At 44.7% G+C, this 20,584-nt stretch overlaps 1 long non-coding RNA gene across 1 annotated transcript in view; it reads right to left on the reverse strand.

Moving 5' to 3' along the window:
* Window positions 1–607: 607 nt before the first annotated feature.
* The window catches only part of LOC139023365 (uncharacterized), a 42,114-nt gene continuing 22,137 nt past the window's right edge, over window positions 608–20,584 (reverse strand). Inside the window, exon 2 of the long non-coding RNA XR_011474500.1 lies at window positions 608–923. This is a non-coding gene — a long non-coding RNA (uncharacterized lncRNA). The remainder of the gene's footprint in view (window positions 924–20,584) is intronic.

Here is a 20,584-nt window from a genome sequence, read left to right on the forward strand (position 1 = left end):
GGGGGAATAACTATGGTCACCTTGCCATGGTTAAATCGGTGTATATATTTTTTATGTTTCCACTAAAATCGGAATCGTTATTGTATCCAGAAATCACATATTGGTCGGGCTTTACAACTGTTTGAGTTGTTTCTTAATTGTCACGCCCTGGCCATAGAGAACTGTTTATTCTCTATGTTGGTTGGGGCGTGATAGTGACTAGGGTGGGTCATCTAGGTGATAGGTTTATTAATGGTTAATGTGGCCTGGTATGTTTAATGGTTTATGTTGGCCTGGTATGTTTCCCAATCAGAGACAGCTGTTTATCGTTGTCTCTGATTGGGGATCATATTTAGGCAGCCATTTCCTCATTGTGCTTTGCGGGATCTTGTCTACAGATAGTTGCCTGTGTGCACACCAGTAGCGGCACGTTTCGTTCGTTCAGTATTTTGTTGTTTTTGTTCGGTGTTCATTTAAATAAAAGAAAATGTACGCCTACCACGCTGCACCTTGGTCCAATCCTTTTGACGGACGTGACATTAATTCAGTGAAGTGAAATTGTGAATAGTTGTTRAGCAAAAAAATTTACAACACCTTCTTCAGTAGAATGAGAAATAATGCAAGCATGGTCAAACACTTACAAGGGCTATATTCATATGGTCTTGATGGTTGCATACAACAATTCTTACAAGCATTCAATTAGTCATTCTGGAGACAAGCCTCATATGAGAAACTCATAACTACAACTCTAAGCCATACATTACAGTTTTCATTTGAGCACAAAAACATTATTGAATTTTAAGGAAAATMATCATATTCTGTGGAGACGAAGTGTTGAGAAAATAGACTTTAATCGAGGACTGCAGTATTTCTCAAACTTCGTTCCGTCTTTTGTTTTCTCTTGCCCTTGTCTTATTTCTTCATTTCCCAGCCTCCATGGGGATCTGATGGAGAAAACACAACACAGAGAGAGAGAGAGGATTTACAGGCTGAGGGGAAACTGCAGGCTTTACGTAGGATTTTGGAGAGAGACTGTGTGTGTTTTGTCCTTGTGCTTATGTGCGTGCGTACATATTTGGATGGTCAAAACCCACATACTAAAATAATGCCATCACTGTCACATTTGTAGGAAACCATGTGTGTGTTTTCTCATACATAGGTTGTACCCCGATGCATAGTATGGTATGTGCCCTGATGCACACAGATGTGTGAMTTTCGAAGGTACAGTGCAGGGTATCTGGCCCCAGAAAGAGCAGCAAGGCATCTGGAGTCCGAGTGCACGTCATTCAGAGACGTGCTGCAGCACCCGCTGCACCTCGGCCCATCTGGAGCTAMGGAACGCAGGCAACAGACCCAAGGACACTGCAGGGCGACCGGCTCACTCTCTCAAGGTGCATCCCAAATGGCACCCTGTTCCCTATATAACACCCTACGTTTGACCAGGGCCCATAGGGCTCTAGTCAAAAGTAGTGCACTATAGAGAGAATAAGGGGCCATTTGTGACTCGGCCTGCTCAGATTTAAACAGGCTCTGACAGACGCTGCCATGCTACGTCACCTCACTACACTGGGAGAGGGACAGCTGTTTCACGCCTGGACTAACAGACGCAAGATTCCACTGCCGCACTACACAGACTTTTAATTCCACCCAAAAGTTATATATATACTGTATATTGATCATTTTTTGTCATCAAACAGAAAACTTACAGGAAAATGTGATATATAGTTACTGTATGTTAATGTTTCCACCAAATTCCACCAGATTGACTGGTTCATTTCCACAGGTTATAGGCACAGGTGTAATTCCTTTGATGTAATTCAAACCAGTCTATATGGTCCCCATCCCCAGCACTATGAGTACAGACTACTGAGCATGCTGCATCACTTAGTGGACACATGACACTGTACCTGCCAGTGCACAGGTGTTGTTCTAATGGGATGCCCCTCTGTGTGTCACCAGGGATTTACCCCCCTCTACTGAGGGGCATTTCACAGGCATCCATCATCTCCTGACTGAGAAGAAAGGGAGAATTGAGAGATAGGGAGAAGAGAAGAAGACGAGAGAGAGAAGAGAGAGAGAGAGAGATGAAGAGAGAGAGAGATGAAGAGAGAGAGAGAGAGATGAGAGAGAGAGAGAGAGAAGAGATGAAGAGAGGGGGACAAAGTAAGAACAGAGAAGGAGAGAAGAAAAAAGAGGAGAGAGCGGAGGAGATCAAGAGAAGGAGAGATGAGAACAAAGCGAGGAAAGAGAAGATACAGAGAAAGATGCATAGGGAAAGAGAGAGAGCTGGGTCTGTGTCCAGAGTCAGAACATTCCTGGTAGGTGTGAGTCACTTAGACACAGTGTGGGTGAAACAGTGGTAACTGTGTAATCATTGTGGATAACTGTTTGTAAGCATAACAGGCACTCTATACAGCATTCAGGTGTTCAGCACCGCTCTAACAGGTTACAGCACAGTGCATTACTGTGCGTGCATTTCGGCTTCAACAGGCTCCTGTTCTCTGGTGTGAAGTGTCAGAGGGGTACTTGCAGTATGTCATAATGAACCTTGTCGCTGGGTAGATTTGCATACTTTTGCGTTCTTGCATTGGTTTTACATACTGTACAGTAAGAAAGCAGTCAGTTATTTGCTGCTCCCGTGCCTCATCCAATGACTGTATATGGTCATGGCCTCAGTCTGCCCTTTTGCTGAAAGTACCTTTTTGTAAATGTTTAGTCTTTTCTCCTTCGGGGGGCGACCACTGCTTCTTTTCTCAACGTATCCAAACATGGGCCTTGAAGAGAGCTCTCGGGTTTTTCTGGAGAGGCTAGGTATCAGAAGGGGAGCAAGCAAGCCCTTGGTACTTGAATGTGGCCGAATGGCACCCTATTCCCTATATAGTTCTTTCTTTTGACCGGGGCCCATAGTAGTGCAGTATATGGGCATGGGTGTCATTTGGGACACCGCCTAGGAGGCTGCGTTATTAACAACTGTAGACAGTCAGTCAGTCATCACCTCCCAGAAAAGAAGAGCTCCAGGATGCAGGCGGCTTCACATCCAACTTCACAGCGGACTCAACACTCCTTCACAGCGGCACTCAACATCCGGCTTCAACAGCGATACTCAACACTCCGCTTCACAGCAGTACTCAACACTCCGGCTTCACAGCTGTACTCAACACTCCGGCTTCACAGCGGTACTAACACCCAACTTCACAGCAGTATCCAACACTCCGGCTTCACAGCGGTACTCAAACTCTCCGGTTTCACAGCGGTACTCAACACTCGGCTTCACACCACGGTAGCTCAACACTCCGGCTTCACAGCGGTACTCAACACTCAAGCTTCACAGCAGTATCCAAAACTCCGGCTTCACAGCGGTACTCAACACTCCGGCTTCACAGCGGTACTCAACACTCCGGCTTCACAGCGGTACTCAACACTCCGGCTTCACAGCGGTACTCAACACTCCGGCTTCACAGCGGTACTCAAACACTCCGGCTTCACAGCGGTACCCAACACTCCGGCTTCACAGCGGTACCCAACACTCTGCTTCACAGCGGTACCCACACACTCCGGCTTCACAGCGGTACCTAACACTCCGGCTTCACAGCGGTACCCAACACTCCGGCTTCACAGCGCACCCAACACTCCGGCTTCACAGCGGTACGCAACACTCCGGCTTCACACGGTACTCAACACGTCCGGCTTCACAGCGGTACCCAACACTTCGGCTTTCACAGCGGTACCCAACACTCCGGCTTCACAGTGGGTACGCAACACTCCGCTTCACCGCGGTACTCAACACTCCGTCTTCACATCCAACTTCACAGCGGTACGTAAACACTCCGGCTTCACATCCAACTTCACAGCAGTACTCAACACTCCGGCTTCCAGCGGGTACCCAACACTCCGGCTTCACAACGGTACTCAACACTCCGGCTTCACAGCGGTACCCTACACTTCGCTTCACAGCGGTACCAACACTCGTCTTCACAGCGGTACGCAAACACTCCGGCTTCACAGCGGTACTCAACACTCCGCTTCACATCCAACTTCACAGCGGTACTAAACACTCCGGCTTCACACAACTCACATGCATACTCAACACTCCGGCTTCACAGCGGTACCCAACACTCCGGCTTCACAGCGGTACTCAACACTCCGGCTTCACAGCGGTACTCGACACTCCGGCTTCACACGCGGTGCGCAACACTCCGGCTTCACAGCGGTACGCAACACTTCAGCTTCACCTGAACTCAACACTCCGGCTTCACATCCAACTTCACCGCGGTACTAAACACTCCGGCTTCACATCCAACTTCACAGCAGTACTCAACACTCGGCTTCACAGCGGTACCAACACTCCGGCTTCACAACGGTACTCAACACTCGGCTTCACAGCGGTACCCTACACTTCGGCTTCACAGCGGTACCCAACACTCCGGCTTCACAGCGGTACGCAACACTCCGGCTTCACAGCGTACTCAACACTCCGGCTTCACATCCAACTTCACAGCGGTACAAACACTCCGGCTTCACATCCAACTTCACAGCAGTACTCAACACTACGGCTTTCACAGCGGTACCCAACACTCCGGCTTCACAGCGGTACTCAACACTCCGCTCACACGGTACTCAACACTCGGCTTCACAGCGGTACTCAACACTCCGGCTTCACAGCGGTACTCAACAACTCTGGCTTCAAATCCAACTTCACAGCGGTACTAAACACTCCGGCTTCACATCCACTTCACAGCAAGTACGCAACACTCCCTTCACACCGGTACCCAACACTCCGCTTCACAGCGGTACTCAACACTCCGGCTTCACAGCGGTACTCAACACTCCGGCTTCACAGCGGTACCCAACACTCCAGCTTCACAGCGGAACTCAACACTCCGGCTTCACATCCAACTTCACAGCGGTACTCAACACTCCGGCTTCACAGCGGTACTCAACACTCGGCTTCACATCCAACTTCACAGCGGTACTCAACACTGCCGGCTTCACATCAACTTCACAGCGGTACTCAACACTCCGGCTTCACAGCGGTACTCAACACTCCGGATTCACGCATACCCAACCCCCTGGCCCCAGGTTCATCAGTGCATAAACATGTGTCAGGGCCAGGAATAATATTTGGAGAGGATGGATAAGACTCAGACGTGGGGTTCAGGGGCTACTTTGTAGAATGGACATCTTGGTTCAACAGGGAGTTTCTCAGGTRAGAGACAACCCAYTAAATCACCTTATCAACACCTCAGAGGGCTTCACACCACTGTCCAGCATCAGAGCTCTGTTTGCAGAAGACGTTATTGTTGTCTCTTCGAACTGGAATAAAACATGAATGGTGTTCTATCTGTCAAATATGTGTCTCTGTCAAATTCTTCAAGGTAGCGGCACACTGCAAAACAGGTAGGTTTATAGTTGTGTAATGCATGAGGTGAATATGGGTCAGTAGGGATTTTGAGAACAGTTGGGCAGCAGTCTGCCTCTATACTCAAAGCTGCTGCCCCAAGTCCAAGGTTATGCAGCCTGTTTGAGATGTTCTCAGGCAGCTACCCCATGTATAATGTTGCATTCTGACCCGGTTGCCTTGGTTACACCCCTCCACCAGCCACCGTCTCAGATCGTCAAGTGTTTGGAGCATGAAACGAAGCAGGGAAAGAGAGAGTGGCCCTCTTCAGCCCCCTGCGATAGCTATAGCTACCGTAGGAAGCCCTTGGGTAAGTTCTCACTCTCAATCCTCCGTAGAGAAACAATCCAGAGAGAAGTGTGAACCTGTCAGACTTCCCACACGCTTCTCAACTAGAGGGGTTTGGCAACCCTGTTGCCTTGGTTACACTTGAACCCATGCAATCCTCTGCCTCGGTTGGGGGGGGGCAGTAACTCACGGAACCAGTAGCATTTCCTTTCCCACCTGAGTTCTGACAGAGATATTGACAGAAAGGCGGCGTCTTGCAAGGTGACTGTGTAGGGATGGTACGCGATGGAGAACATCTGGGACAGAGGGGCCTATTTCACGCAACGCAAGTTTCAGGAAGCCAGTTATCAGGGGGATGCCAGTGAGGCTGTATCTCTTTCACACCCAGCCAAATGGGGCAACGAGGCGTGGACGATCGCTCTGGAAGACAATATCCTAAGCCTAGCTAATACCATCTGGGATGACTTTTGTGTCGGTTGGTCTTTCACCCTGAAACCGCTCATTTCTCCCTAATGAAAGTACTTTTGCACTTTGTTATTTACTCGTTGGGGATCGAGCTTTGGAACTTTCAGCAAATGAGACCCCACAAGTGATGTAATGTTTACATCCGTGTAATGGTGGTTTCTCTGTCATTTTTCGATAACCTCTGTCTTAAGTCTCGACTGTACAGGAGACAGTGCAATGGAGAAGGGGAGGGAACTATCCTTTGAGGTGGGACCCCTGCTCCTTCGGTGGAGGGCTTAGCCCGAGCAAAGCAAAGCCAACAGGAAGCTTAGCTCGGGCATTGCTGTCTGCGATCTGGAAGTCACAAACCCTACTCTACCCCCCCCCTCCCAGACACACCGACCTGAATACAAATGAAGGCTGGAGWCTCAGCTTTCCACGCAGGCCAGAAGGGCCCAACATCGACACAGCCCCAAGGAATGGGCATAGGCAGATTTATCTGAAAACACAATCGGGTACAACATAATTTTTTGTCCTGCATCCTGACATCCCTAGGAAAAAAGAAACATGATCTTAGATAACTTGTGGGAAAAAAGGCTGTAGCTTCAGCCTATTAGACTCATCCTACGAGAAAGTCGATATTGCACAGGGATACCGTGCAACTTGAGGATTTCACAGAGTTGTGTTTCTGTTAAATCACCCCAATATAAAAGGCAATCGGACGTGTCTATGATTTGATGTAGTTGGTTTTCACACCACTGTTTTCGGTTTGTGTCGGGGATTTGATGTTCCCATATATTTCCTCGAACGCAAGGAATCGTTTTGTCAGATCGTATCCTTCTGAGGGGGAACCACATGGTGAGATTAACCCAAAAGTTTTGGAGTTTATTTTCATTTTGAAAGCTGATTAGTGGCTTCAGTGGACTCCCACCACTCTCAAAAGACATMTGGTACTTTTATAGTCCATAGGCCTATCAACTACATACCACATGAAGAGGCATTTTTCATGTGAGAGGGAGGACAAATGAGCTCTGTATTCCATACGTCTGTCCTGGGGCGCCCTTCCTTCCTCACACAGTTTCATTAATGGGAAGAGTGGAAAACTAAATGGTAGCCTGAGAGACACTSGATCTGTCCCAAATGGCACCCTCTTCCCTATAATGCATTACTTTTGACCAGAGCCCTAGGTGCTAAAGCCCTAAAGGGAATATGGGTCCATTTGGGATGCAGACACTGTGCTATGGTTCCTTAATTCCTCCTAAACGTATGAAGGTAGTAACGACCTCCTACTCACTTCATCATCATTGAAACTGAGGCATTTATCCCCCCTAATTTATGTATTTTGGTCGGAACAAATGGTACAGATAACACCCCAGTAAGCTGAATATGAATCATTACATTATCCTTTTCCCTCAGACTGAATAAACATATTGTACCAYAAAGATAACACACATACCTCTGTTTGTAGAACGCATTATGATATAAAGAGGGACTTTCTGGAATAAATATTAATCCAAGCTCCATTTTTATAAACCTTCTATTGTATTGTTTAAATGGCATGAAGCAGCTTACAGTGGAAGTATTGTGTTTAAAGTGCACGTTTACATATCTGAGTGCATGGACATCTGTTCATCCGRATGTATAACATGCCCACCAGAACAGGAAAAGACTTGTGTAATCAGAGCCGATTGGCCCTGATATAAAATGGAGACATGTGAACAGCGTGGAAGGCTCTGACGGGCTGCTGAAAGCCTGTGACACGAAGCCAGAGTCTCGGGAACAAACACACATTCCAGTCTCGGAGTGTCAAGACCCTCAGCTCTCCCCCCTTCTTGTTTAAGAAACAGCCCCCTTACCCATATGATGTGGCTGAATATCTCTGTGCCCGTAGGAGCTTCAGCCGCATGGCAACGACTCTGTAGTCTTGTATAACTCGTGAATAAAACATATACTGAACAACAACAACGACAAAAAATGTAGGACCTAATCTATGGATTTCAAATGACTCGGCAGGGGCTCGGGCAGGGGCTCAGCCATGGGTGGGCTTGGGAGGGCATTTCCCCACAAAAGGGCTTTATTACAGACAGAAGCACTCCTCAGTTTCATCAGCTGTCCAGGTGGCCGGTCTCAGACGATGGTGAAGAAGCTTGATGTGGAGGTCCAGGTGGTTTGTGAGGCCGGTTGGACGTACRGCCWWAMTCTCTAAAAGGACATTGGTAGAGAAATGAACATTCAATTCTCTGGCATCGGCTCTGGTGGACATTCCTGCAGTCAGCATGCCAATTGCACGCTCCCTCAAAACTTGAGACATCTGTGGCATTCTGTTGRGTAACAAAGCTGCACATTTTAGAGTGGCCTTTTATTGTCCCCAGAACAAAGTGCACCTGTGTAATGATCATGCTGTTTAATCAGCTTCTTGATATGCCACAACTGTCAGGTGGATGGATTGTCTTGGCAAAGGAGAAATGCTCACTAACAGAGATGTAAACAAATWTGGGCACAAAATTTGAAAGAAATACGTTTTTTGTGCGTATGTAACATTTCTGGGATCTTTTATTTCAGCTCATGAAACATGGGACTTTACATGTTGCGTTTTATATTTTTGTTCAGTATATATAYAACATATCTCTCCCCAGAGAGTTATTGGCCTGGACAAATACCTCTGCATTGGAACATGAGCTCTGCCTCAATATGCCTCTGCATGAGCTCTGCCTCAATTGTCCTCATTTATACACCTAATGAACATGGCTGCTTAGCTCTAGGCAGAACATAAACTCTACGAACTAGTGAATACTGCCCTTAAAGGTGTCGGCCATTGCGATGAATGTACGAATTCTACTCTTCTGATTATGGCTGTTGGAATGTCTGTATAATAGTCATGGCTGCTCTTGATACTGTACTTTAGTTCTCGCCATTGATGCATACTTCACTGCAGCAATAAATGTGTGTTCAATGCTATCTCTTGCCCACACAGCTAGTATTGACTCATTGACGAACACCCCCTCTACAGTATTTCTATGTGTTTTCATAAAGCAATAAGGCCACTTCATAGACCGACACAGTAGAAATGCATTTGTCCTGCTTTCGGGGGGAACCGGCTCTTAGCGCACACCGTAAACCTGTCGCTTCGGATCCTATTTATTTAGGTGAACTTTGACCTTTTTCCCACCGGTCACCTCTGCGTTCCAGCAAACTAGATGGGTTTGGGAGCACACCTYTGTGGCCAGATTGCATCCATCGCTCTCTCTAGAGTCTCCCCCCAGTGAGGCGACCCCTGACCCKTGTGAAAATCTAACATATGCATAAACAAGACTGTTAATGTTTGACCGTGATGTACATTGCCTTCGGAAAGTATTCAGACCCCTTGACCTTTTCAGCCTTATTTAAAAATGTATAAAAAAAAATCCTCATCAATCTACACGCAATACCCATAATGAAAAAGCAAAAATAGGGTTTTAGAATTTTTMGCTAATTTATWAAAYTYRAAAACTMAAATATRACATTRACATAAGTATTCAGACCCYTTAATCAGTACTTTGCTTAYACACCTTTGGCAGCGATTACAGCATTGAGTCTTCTTGGGTATGACGCTACAAGCATGGCACAGCTGTATTTGGGGAGTTTCTCCCATTCTTCTCTGCAGATCCTCTCAAACTCTGTCKGGTTGGATGAGGAGCYTTGCTGCACAGCTATTTTCAGGTCTCTCCAGAGATGTTTGATCYGGTTCAAATCCGGGCACTGGCTGGGCCACTCAAGYACATTCAMAGACTTGTCCCGAAGCCACTCCTGCCTTGTCTTGGCTGTGTGCTTAGGGTCGTTGTCCAGRTGGAAGGTGAACCTTTGCKCCAGTCTGAMGTCCTGAYCYCTCTGGAGCAGGTTTTCATCAAGGATCTCTCTGTACTTTGCTCCGTCCATCTTTGCCTTGATCCTGACTAGTCTCCCAGTCCCTGCCGCTGAAAAGCATCCCCACAGCATGATGCTGCCAACACCATGCTTCACCCTAGTGATGGTGCCAGGTTTCCTCCAGATGGGACGCTTGGCATTCAGGTCAAAGAGTTCAATCTTGATTTCATCAGACCACYGAATCTTGTTCCTCATGGTCTGAGAGTCTTCAGGTGCCTTTTGGCAAACTCCAAGCGGGCTGTCTTTTACTGAGGAGTGGCTTCCGTCTGGCCACTCTACCGTAAWMGCCTGATTGTTGGAGTGCTGCAGAGATGGTTGTCCTTCTGGAAGGTTCTCCCATCCCCACAGAGGAACTCAAGAGCTCTGTCAGAGTGGTCACCTCCTTGACCAAGGCCCTTCTCCGCCGATTGCTCAGTTTGGCCGGGAGGCCAGCTCTAGGAAAAGTCTTGGTGGTTCCAAACTTCTTCCATTTAACAATGATGGAGGCCACTGTGTTCTTGGGACCTTCAATGCTGCCGAAATGTTTTGGTACCCTTCCCCAGATCTGTACCTTGACACAATCCWGTCTCTGAGCTCTGTGGACATTTCCTTCGACCTCATGGCTTGGTTTTTGCTCTGACATGCACTGTCAACTGTGGGACCTTATATAGACAGGTGTGTGCCTTTCCAAATCATGTCCAATCAATTGAATTTACCACAGCTAGACTCCAATCAAGTTGTAGAAACATCTCAAGGATGATCAATGAAAACAGGATGCACCTGAGCTTAATTTCGAGTCTCATAGCAAAATAATTCTGAATAAAAATAAGGTATTTCTGTTAGTCTTTTTTATAAATTTGCAAAATTTCTAAAAACCTGTTTTCACATTGTCATTATGGGGTATTGTGTGTAGATTGATTAGGATTTGTTTTTATTTAATCTATTTTAGAATAAGGCCATAAGGTAACAAAATGTGGTCAAAGGGTCTGAATACTTTCCGTAGGCACAGACTGTATAGCTGCAGCTCATCAGAGTTTTTTTTTAGTTTTTTTACTTCGCATGCCTCACAGATACACGAAACTAAAATATGGCTCTTCATGTTTGATCCTCTTATTTCACAAATAATAATTCCCTCTGTCCTAAACATAATCTGTAGACACGACAGCAGAGTGGAATTTGGATAAAAATGCCTGTCGTAAATGGATTGAATAGTTGCGGGGCGTCATCATAACTCACATAACTCTCTGTCAGTCTTTTATTTTATTCATCACTCTTTCCATCTCTCCTTTTGTCATTTCATCTCTCTCAGTGTGTACYTCAAAGACCAGCCTCTGTAGTTCCAGAGTTCTCCTTGCTCCAGTAGTCGTAGCAGGCTGCAGGCATTCCTCTTAMAGCAGTGTAAACTTTGKCTGTCAGCAAGTTTTACCGCAGTGGCTCCTGTGCCCTGCTAATACCCACACATCATGCCAAACGGGCTGCARGTTGCCAGACTCTAATCCAAGCATCGTATCAAACCCATCGGCACATTTCTAGCAAGAACACATCTAGACCGTGACTGGTGGGTTGGGAGGGGTGTTTGTCAACAGCTGCTCAGCAGCAAATGGGCGCGGGAAAATAGAAAGTGAGAACGTTCCAGAATCCCCAGAATGGAGAATTTTCATCAACAGCCCCCTCCTCCCCCCTTCTGCGGTGGTTTCAGGTAAATGTGTGGGCTCCCGGGTTGTGAGGGTTTGCATGGAGAGAGAGAGCAACTTGTAGTGATGCATTGGCCCTGTGAGGCTCAGTTGGTAGATCATGACCCTTGCAATGCCATGATCGTGGGTTTAACTCCTGCTGGGGCCACCCATACGAAAATGTATGCACACGCTACTGTAACTCCCTTTGGATAGAAGCGTCTGCTAAATGGCATATATCATGTTACATTCTTATATTCTTATTATTATATTAACATTTGCCCCCCCCCCCTCCTCCCTCAGCCCAGTGCAGCAGTGAGAGGATACCACAGCAGTAAGACGGCCAGGAGCCCAGCAAGCTTTAGCTCCCAATGGAACAACGGTGTACAGGGGGCCTGTAGTGGCCACTCCGTCTCCTACCCCCGCGCCAGCCTGCAGTARCCGGCCCACCTCCATCACCACACCAGCTACGCTTACTGCCAGGTACAACCAGCAGTGAGTACTCTCAAACACATACTGTACAGCTACGCTCACTTTGCACTCTCCGTCGCCCTCTCACGTCTCCCTTTCCCTCTCTCCGTGCTCTCTTCCGCTTTCCCACTCTGTCAGACTCCTGCCTCTCACTCTCATTCTCTTTACTTTCTACTCTATCCCCCTCTCCCTTTTACCTCCCTCCCTCTWCAGCACTGAACTGTAGCTTCAATGGGAAATGAATGTTTATCTGTTCTCACACGGACATACAGCGTGTAGTGGGCAACACATGTGGCTAATTCCACCAACGCGAACAAACATTCTGAAACCCCCCMCACCTTCCATGCGTCTCTCAGATCCCCTGTATTCACCAACATGGAGAGACCCCCCTGAAGTACTTGCGTGTGAAGAGTGGAGGACTGATTGAACATACTATAGCGTAGTAGGTGATAACCATCGGTCTCCATTTTGTTTCCTGTTGCATACCATTCTCTGATGTTACCACGGTGTTGATAAAATGCTGGCTCGATGAACCTTAGATTTAGTTCAGTGTGTTAACAATAACAACACATGCTGCTGCACAATATGACRGTAGCACTGTCTCCCAAATATATCATTACTGTTGTCGGTTAGCTAGCTAGCGAATTTCAGCCATATTAGCATTGATGTGAAATAATTCAAAAGACCTCAAAACAACACATGGTATCAAGAACAAGATACAACTAGCTATCTGACCGTTCAAAATCATAGCAAAGCACGGCTTCCGGCCACATCAATGCACACTCTTCATTTTCGTGACGTTGTCAGCCAGCCCGTCTATAAAAGAATGAACATTCCTTTATGAATGAATGAAACAAGCAATGGTTTTGGTTACGGTTGTGGTCATGTCAGTTGTGTTTATGTGACATAGCTGTGACATAGCTTTGGTATAGTACAGCATGTTCCCCAGCCATATCCCTGAGGAATGTCTCCTATTGACTAGAGCAGGGGTCATTTAGCCTGGTCCCAGATCTGCTTGTGCTGTCTTGCTCACAATAACCATAGAAGTTGGCAAGACAGGACAAACAGCTCTGGAACCTGGCTAGGGGTGGTGACTGTCTGTGTCTGAATCTGGTATATACAACTCTGGACCTGATTCACAAAGAAACGGACACACCCTAGAGTCATCTGGTCGTCATGTGGACCTCAGTGTTTGTGTAGGATGCTTGGACACACCCTGCTGGTGGATCTCAGTCCCCCGCTAACCAGTTTCAGTTCCATCTGAGCCCTGGATACATCAAAGGCTGGCTTGTCCTCGAACCAACTCCCACACCACGCAGACACACTCTTTTACTGGGCTGTTTTTACGGGAAACCAGGCCGGATGTTTTCTTAGTGGTTGTTAGTTTTTTGTCCCTCCCCCGCCATGCAACATCTACAAGACAAGTCACCGCTTTGGGCCCATTGGAGGTTCCTCAACGCCTAGAACTGTTTATGCCAGACAGATCCTAGCAAACAAAGCATGCCTCCATCCCTCCATCCGTCAAGGTTTGTGTATTTTCCCATGGTCTTTCATTTAAAACATGCACTTTCGTTGACTCATATCCTAACTCCCCCCACCCCCCTCCCAGCCATTGTGTTTTTAAGCAAATTACATGCAAATATATATATATTTTTTAAAGTGGATGAAAAACAGAACCGATACCTCTGCCTCTCTCTCTGTCCCCTCGGACTGTCTCTTATACACATCTAGATGTGTATAAGAGACAGGTCCTGGAGTGGCCTAGCCAGTCTCAGACCTGAACCCAATAGAAAATCTTTGGAGGGAGCTGAAAGTCCGTATTGCCCAGCGACAGCCCCGAAACCTGAAGGATCTGGAGAAGGTCTGTATGGAGGAGTGGGCCAAAATCCCTGCTGCAGTGTGTGCAAACCTGGTCAAGAACTACAGGAAACGTATGATCTCTGTAATTGCAAACAAAGGTTTCTGTACCAAATATTAAGTTCTGCTTTTCTGATGTATCAAATACTTATGTCATGCAATAAAATGCGAATTAATTACTTAAAAATCATACAATGTGATTTTCTGGAATTTTGTTTTAAATTCCGTCTCTCACAGTTGAAGTGTACCTATGATAAAAATTACAGACCTCTACATGCTTTGTAAGTAGGAAAACCTGCAAAATCGGCAGTGTATCAAATACTTGTTCTCCCCACTGTATATTTTTTTTAAAAGTGGATGAAAAACAGAACCGATACCTCTGCCTCTCTCTCTGTCCCCTCGGATGAGCGAGGCAAGTAAATAACGAGGGGCGCTCAGATCCAGCCGAGATCAAGCGCCTGCGCCTCCAGTGGGTTTCTAATTGCAATGGAAGCGGATACATTTCCACTTTTAATATGGTATGGATGTCCCTGAGGAGACATGGGATTATGACAAAGCCGAACCAGAGGAAGTCGGGAAGAGAGAAAGAGCGGAGGAGATGTGATCTGCCGGAGCGAGGACTGAGGAGACGCATGAGCTGTGTTGAATGAAGGATGCCATTGCCAAGCACCACAGGCCTTCCATCTGTATTCTATCTCATATGTCACATGCAGTCCTCTGGTGTACCATTAAACAAACACTTAACCAGTACAGGTAATGGTCACAGCAAATTGACCGGCCTTCGGGTGCTTGAGTGTAATAAAACTTGACAACCTAATGATCGCTGAAAAAGGGCACATTGTGTTATTGGGTTCTTCAGAGGCTGGCTGGGAGGTTGCTCTAGCAGCTAGGGTACGTACCAAATGCCACCCTATCCCCTATATAGTGCACTACTTTTGACCAAAGCGCTATGGGCCCTGGTCAAAAGTAGTGCACTATATAGGGAATAGAGTGGCATTTGGGATGCAGKCTGGAGTCTAGCTAGTATCCTTGAGTTTAGCTGTGTTTTGCTCAATGGATTTTCGGGTCTGTAGAGAATTTATTAGAAAAATACAAAGACATAAGCTGTGTTRGAATACCCATACTAACATACTGTATACTACATACTTAATGAGTATATACTACGTACTATATACTATTAGTTAATTGTATTATACTGTAAACAAACGGTATCATTTCAGTTGACCGTACTTGCGCTTCACCTGTCTACCGGAAGTTGATGCTGTTGCTATGCAACCTCTTGCTAGCTTGTTAGCATAACAAATGACTAGCTAGACATTTTACGATTTCGGGTGTGTTCGTAAATTCAATCAGAGTGCTCACGAGAGTGCTCTGAAATCGGAGTAGATAGCCAGAATTAACAATGTCCATTGAAAAGCACAATGACTATACCACTTCGCTAATAGGGATGTGAATAATCAAGTCAATAAACATTGGGTAGTTAGTTAGATAGCAGATAGTTAATACACTGCCTGGCAAGTTCAATGTATTAGTAGCCATCTTAGTTAGTTAACTAGCTAACATACTGCTGTAATGCCATGCGGTTCGTAAYGGTAGCGTAGCTAACAAATTGGCAGCCAACATCAAGTGTAACGCAACGTATTTGAAAAMTCATTACTTTATTACATTGCTCAACATTTTCTTAACATTTGTCATTAGTTACAGTAGTTRAATGAATTTGTATTCGCTCTCATCGGGCCTCGGCTCATTATTTTCCGCTATTTTCTTCAAATCTGAAAACCTTGAAGCCATTCCCATTTTCTGAAGAATTGCATTATGGGCCCTAAAAGTATGGAAATATTGTCCTCTGCATGTATACTTCGTATTTTGGCGAATTTAGTACGACATCCGTGAACTTTTGGCATACTAACTATATCCATACTATGACCATTAAGCATACTACATACTCAATTCATGTCACAAATAGTACAGTTAGTTCCGTTAGTAAGAGTATTCGATCACAGCTAATGTAAAAGAAGCATTCCATGTTCCTTGTTCCGTCTGGTGTCCAAATGGAATAWAATGATCCTCCTTGTCCCTTTGGTAATGAGTTTATAAGACATGTATAGATGGCAATAACACAGTTTACACACAGGACAAGGTTACATATGGTTGTATTTCCCTTGTACCATTAATGGTGGCCTTTTAGTGACATTTCAAATAATCATAGCCGATTAAGTCCTCCTCCTGCCCACTCCTTTCCCCCTTTTATTTTTTATCCGTTAATATTTTCACTCGATTTATTCTGTCGTTCTCTTTCTCCTTCTTTCATTCCTTCATTCTATACGTGTTAATGTGCCAATTCCTCAGTGGTTTATTGCATTTGTGGAATTATTTATCTTCCCCTTATAGCTGTGGTGTGGAATAATGCATATTTAATAGCTGATGTAATTCTTGTTTGCGATTATGTCCCTTCTGTTATGGGCAACAACAAAAAAAGGCATAAAMAGGGTAATTTAGTTAATTTCACAGAGATATGTTTGTTTTTGTGAGAAATTTCACAGATATACGCTTGTTTTTGTGAGACATTTCACAGAGATAAGCTTGTTTTTGTGAGATATCTTCAAAAAATAACAGGAATTTCACATTAATATGAAAAGCCTATACTAAAATATGAAAATACTACATGTCATGTCTCAAAATAAATATCTATCTTACCTCTATATTGTTTTATGTCCTCAGGAATCGAGACGAAAGATGACAGTTAGTCTTAATTCTCGCACAGCAACCAGCCTAGCTGGCGTAATGCTATTTTCCAGATTTTTGACCACTTTTTTCCTCTGGCCTCTATTGATTTAGTCACCCTAATTTTGACCATCCTACAAGGGTAAAAACTCCATTTACTTTTGAACAGATCATGATCGATACATTTCTTAGAGGAGTATCTATACAATTAACATATTGTTTTAACCATTGGTCAAAATACGTGTTTTTGTTTGGACACCCTATTGAATTGCATYCACCTGCCAGATCACCCGGAGGATGTCAAAAGTCCATATGTTGCACAAAGGTGAACACTTGATCTGCAGGTTATTTTAGAGTGCCATTTCTTCAGCTTCCTATGGTTACCCAGTACATCAAYGCTGTGTCCCAATTGACACCCTATTCACTATAGTGCACTACTTTTTACCAGAGCCTTATGGGCCCTGGTCGAAAGTAGTGCACTATATAGGTAATAAGATTCCATTTGGGACGCAGCCCAAGTCAAGGCTCACTGATATGAATGTGGCTCTACATAGTGCCTTTATTCACTGAGGACAAGACCATGATTAATGTAATCTTCTGCTTAATGTCAGAATTGCATAACCGTCCTCTCATGGAAAATCTACATTTTAGTTTGAAACACWAGGACCTGTTTTTGTTTTTTGGGTGGTGGTGTGGTTCCAGACTGTGTTTAGATTTTTTACAATTTTACCATTGCCAGATGTTTGCAATGTTCACAATGTGATGAGGATCGTGTGTTGCTCCTAACTGKTAGACTATCAAACTGTTCGTGACAACATGGCCCTCCCAGAGCTGGTCAGGCTGGACTGGAGAATKATGTTCATGCAACTATTTGTCTCTCTTGAACGCCTTGACTGGTTAACTGGCCTCATTGCATTAGCACAATCTTGTCAGCTGATTACATTTGTGCAGTCAAGCTTGTGCTAATTGCACAACCATTCATGGAGCTACTATCAAATCAATCAAATCAAATTGTATTTGTAACATGCTTTGTAAACAACAGGTGTAGACTAACAGTGAAATGCTTAGTTACGGGCCCTTCCCAACAACGCAGAGAGAAAAATAGAAAAATAATTTAAACAAATTTATAACACAAGGAATAAGTACACAATGACTAACGATAACTTGGCTATATACACAGGGTAACCGAGTCGATGTACAGAGGTCTGAAGTAATTGAGGTAGATATATACATATAGAGTGCCTTGTGGTTAGCGTTGGGCCAGTAACCGAAAGTTTGCTGGATCGAATCCCTGAGCTGACGAGGTAAAAATCTCTATTCTGCCCCTGAGCAAGGCAGTTCTGTTCTCCGGGCGCCTGAAGACGTAACCGAAAGTTAGGGTGTCATTTGGGACACACACTTGATGTACTGTGTACCCACTGTTCCCCGGGCGCGGGAAGATGTGGATGTCGATTAAGGCAACCCCCCGCACATCTTCGATTCAGAGGGGTTGGGTCAAATGCGGAAGACACATTTCAGTTGAAGGCATTCAGTTGTACTACTGACTAGGTATCCCCCTTTCCCTTTCCCTTTCCCCTTTCAGAAAGTATTCAAACCTCTTAACTTTTTCCACATTTTGTTGTTACAGCCTGAATTTAAAATTGATTAAATAGATTTAGTTGCACTGGCCTACACACAATACCCCATAATGTCAAAGTGTAATTAAGTTTTGAGAAATGTTTACAAATGAATTAAGGGGGAATTTCACCCCATGGGGAATCTGGTCTTGTTGGCATCATGTCTGAGGCATCTCTAGGTCAGTGTGTGGGGGGGGGTCTGAAAATAAATGTAGTACTGCTTTATGGCATTTCGCAAAGGCTCTATGTGATACTGATCGCACTATACGTGGTCTGAAAATAAATGTAGTACTGCTTTATGGCATTTCGCAAAGGCTCTATGTGATACTGATCGCACTATACGTTTTTGTGCGTCTAGATATGGTTGTCCTTTCAGCGATGTTCCTATCAGCGGATTCATTGCTAAATATACAAGCTGAAAGACCACTCGTGTGGGGTGGTGCTTTGTGCTCTAGCACCGTCCTTTCCCTAAGGCGGGCTTTTTTGAAAGGGAGGCAGACCCTAACAATACAATCCTTAGCGCAAAACTAAAAGAACTGACCCGACCACAGTGGCTTCAAGTGATACCTCTCATCAACACAAATTCGAAGATTGACCAACCTTAGAAACAGGAGTCTCATAAAATGTCTTTGTAGAGTTGCAGGTGGTCAGTTTGAATTGAGTAAATACACATTCTTTTGCTCCATGAAGTAATTCAACAATGTGTATGCCGCCACCTTGTCTATTTCAAGTCATCTCTCATTGATCGAGACAGGTGTCTGTCATCATGGCATGCAGCACTTGGGGTGGACACTCACCTGTCTCGATCACCGAGAGAAGACTTGAATTAGACAAGATGGCGGCGTACACATGTTGGATTACTTCATGGAGAAATAAAGTATTTATTTTAATAATGGAGGATTTTCTCAATTTAAACGGACACCCTGCAACTGGACATGGACATTGAGAGTCCCGTTTCCATGAATCAAGGCAGGATCGCCAAGCTAAGGTTGGTCCAAAAATTCTCTGTGCTACACCAAACAGTACCTACAGTATCCTGTAAATTCCAGTAAAGGATAGCAAAAATCTTTGTTGAAATCACATTATCTGTTGTAACAATCTGTAGCGACAGTTCTCCACACTTTACTACACCTGAGACACACTGTATATTTTTAACCATATAACATTCTTGTTAAATATTCGGTTATTTTTGAATTAGATATTCTGATAATGCACATCCAAATAATGTTTATTTGTCTAAATCTCAAATACGGTGGAGTGTACAATATTTAATGCTAACATCTGTTTGATGCTACAGAGCCCTGTATATATTCTGTGAATCCATAAAGGCAGACACATTTTGACGATTGATTTGAGGTTTGATCGAAAAGATCCATATTTATTTTATGGCCCTTTATCCGGCTTCGGTACGCTGGCAATGGTGTGCTGTGGAAGCACAGTGTTTGTGGCGAATGGTCTTGTCCCGTCTGCGGTGAACGGTCAGCTGGATAAGACTGCCGGAAGTGGTGTAGGGCTCGTAGACCTTAACCACCAACTGTTTGGACAATTGGAGAAGATTGGCTGGTACTGGACGTCTATAGGCTAAATTGAATGACAGTGTGTAGCCAAAAGATATCTATCTATATGATTTAGCTGATGGCTTTCAGAGTTCAATACAGGACTGTAATGTCAGCTAACTTAGCAAATATAGCTAGTCCAGCTAACGTTACGMTATCTCTAATCGAGAACCTTCCGTCTTGTTGTGAAGGGAGATCATGAGCGTTAATTGATGAACAGAATTATTGAACACTACGTAATTATGCAGTGAAATGAAATCGCAATAAAATAAACTTTATTTTACTAAAATGCTTTTATTGATTGTAAAAATGATTTTAAATAGGTATGGAATACAGTTAAGGGCTTACTTGGTACATCTATCTCATCATGTCCATCCAGTGTGGAGGTTGACGGGAGAACAATTACAAAACCTGCCAATCATTTATAGATTTTTTTTACAAAGAAAACAAATTAATTGAGAGATAATGTGGTCCCGTGTGGCTCAGTTGGTAGAGCATGGCGCTTGCAACGCCAGGGTTGTGGGTTCATTCCCCACGGGGGGACCAGGATGAATATGTATGAACTTTCCAATTTGTAAGTCGCTCTGGATAAGAGCGTCTGCTAAATGACTTAAATGTAATAATGTAAATACCCATTCATCCCAACAAGCTATTGTCCAATGGATTGATGATCAAGTTATGAGCAAAATAAAATGC

Source organism: Salvelinus sp. IW2-2015, linkage group LG31 (genome assembly GCF_002910315.2).
Source record: "Salvelinus sp. IW2-2015 linkage group LG31, ASM291031v2, whole genome shotgun sequence".
Lineage (NCBI taxonomy): Eukaryota > Metazoa > Chordata > Actinopteri > Salmoniformes > Salmonidae > Salvelinus > Salvelinus sp. IW2-2015.